We start from the raw sequence: 2265 nt of genomic DNA, 5'->3' as shown, positions 1-2265 counted from the left end.
ATATTTTAGAGATTAATAAGGCGCGCTCCGAAATAGTGGCTGGCAGGTTAAATCGGGACCCTCGTTAAACGCAGCGGTTTGATCTTGCGAGAGGAGGCTGCCGTTCCGAGAAAAGCGCCTTGTCAGTTAGCTTTTTCTTAATCATAGAATCACAGAATGTTTTGGGTTGGAAGGGACCCCTAGAGGTCACCCAGTCCAACCCCCCTGCAGGGAGCAGGGACACTGCTAACCAGATCAGGTTGCTCCCCATCCAACCTGGTCTTGAATGTTCCCAGGGATGGGGCCTCCACCACCTCTCTGGGCAACCTGTTCCAGTGTTTTCACCACCCTCACTGTAAAGAATTTCTTCCTTATAGCCAGTCTAAACCTACCCTGGTTTAGTTTAAAACCATTACCCCTTGTCCTGTCACAGCTGGCCCTGCTAAAAAGATTGTCCCCGTCTTCCCTATGGGCCCCCTTTAAGCACTGAAAGGCTGTAATCATGTCTGCCCGCAGCCTTCTCTTCTGCAGGCTGAACAACCCCAACTCTCTCAGCCTGTCCTCGTAGGAGAGGTGCTCCAGCCCTCGGATCATTTTAGTAGCCCTCCCCTGGACCCGCTCCAACAGGTCCATGTCCTTCTTGTGCTGAGGGCTCCAGACCTGGATGCAAATGTTCATTTCGGCTCCCGTGTTTTAAGCAGCAGCTTAGGGTTAGAAGTGGCTCCGCTGGACACGAGCGGTGTTGAGGAACTGGCTTTATTGAACAGCATAGGTTAATTTAATGCTTTAGCAAGGGGGGGGTTTAATGAGGGTAGTGCCAAAGTTAACAGGTTTGGGGTTTTTTGTGATGTTCAGCTTCTATCATGATGTGGATTATCATGTAGTCATCAAAAAATCTTTAAACTTTCTTTGGTGGTGCAAGAGGGATGGTATTCCTTTTCTTCCCCCCACCTCCCCAAGCTAAGTTTTATTCATTTATTTCTGAACATAATTTGCTGAAGGAAAGCATGTGTGGTTTTCAGAAGGGCAAAGTTACCACAGGTTAAAATTCCAGTGCTTACCATGTCTCTTGGCTTATTGGAGATAGATAGATTGTTTTCAAGCATCTGTTTTTTTCGAGGTTGTAAGCAGCAGGGCAGTCAGGAAAGGGAGGTGGTTTTGTGCTGTCTCAACTCTAGAAGCTCAGAAGTAACAGCAAATGCATACATTGGAGTTATTAATGGGGGAGAATAACGAAGTTCAAAGAACCTTAATAGAAAACACAGCACTGCCTTTCCTACCAACCGTTGGAGCGTTGGAGGTCAGGTCTCTCTTTTCAGTAAACCTAATGCACATCCTTAGAGGCCCAAGATTGGGTTTTTGCCTGCAGGAAATAAAGGAGGAGGAATCATCACTTCTTTTTTCTTTATGAAGTAATCTGAGTTTTATTAATTGTTTTCTGTTGAGATTAGAATTTGGGGAACCAATTAATAAGGTTATAAACTAGATCCTCCCATGTCAGCGCAATATATTAGTCTTTATATCTCTGCATTTTTCAGTTCCCCCACATTTCCTTCCTCCTGGTCATCCCCTGTCCCTGTCCTGTCCCCCCCGTCCCTTCTCCCCCCCGTCCTGTCCCGTCCCGTCCCCCTTTTTTTTAAACATCTTGATGGCCTTGGATAATGCTATTTATTTCCAAGCAGCTTTTTCACTCGTGGCCTTTTTTCTACCCCGTAGCTCGTCCCGTCCCCCTTTTTCTTAAACATCTTGATGGCCTTGGATAATGCTATTTATTTCCAAGCAGCTTTTTCACTCGTGGCCTTTTTTCTACCCCGTAGCTGCTGCATTTTATCTAGGCACCTTGCCTCTGGTGGTGGCAGTCTCCTTTGAGGATGCTGTCAGTGCTGTGCCCTGGACCAGATGTCGACACTGCGGGGAGGGGGCCGTATGAAGGCTGCAGCTGGTGCTTGCCACTTACACCACTCTCTTTTCCTCATTCTACAGCTCTTCCCCAGAGTCACACAGGCTGTTTGCTGTTACCTAATTCTCCATTCCTAGGGTTGGGCAGGTTTTGATATCAAACAGAAGACTTTAAAAAAAGAAGCATGTGTGTCCTGAGGAATTGGAAAAGAGCAGGCTGGGGGAAGGGGCATTTTACCAAGCACTTATTTTTGTCTGTTGAGTAGCAGCTTTAACTGAAAACTTTGTTACTGGGAAAAACGTTGGGCTAAAGTATGAGGAAGAAAGATGTTCTGTTCATGTTGATGTGTATTTTATCATGTTCGGAGAAATTTATACTCTCTTTCC

The 2265-nt window shown here is 46.1% G+C and overlaps 1 protein-coding gene across 1 annotated transcript in view; it reads left to right on the top strand.

Moving 5' to 3' along the window:
* KMT2C (lysine methyltransferase 2C) overlaps window positions 1–2265 on the top strand; it is a gene marked incomplete at its 5' end in the record, with an annotated part of 219835 nt that overhangs the window by 96594 nt on the left and 120976 nt on the right.

The sequence above is a fragment of the Egretta garzetta genome, unplaced genomic scaffold (genome assembly GCF_000687185.1).
Source record: "Egretta garzetta isolate BGI_Z169 unplaced genomic scaffold, ASM68718v1 scaffold117, whole genome shotgun sequence".
NCBI classification, from domain to species: domain Eukaryota; kingdom Metazoa; phylum Chordata; class Aves; order Pelecaniformes; family Ardeidae; genus Egretta; species Egretta garzetta.
This window is presented reverse-complemented; position numbering and strand designations above follow the sequence as displayed.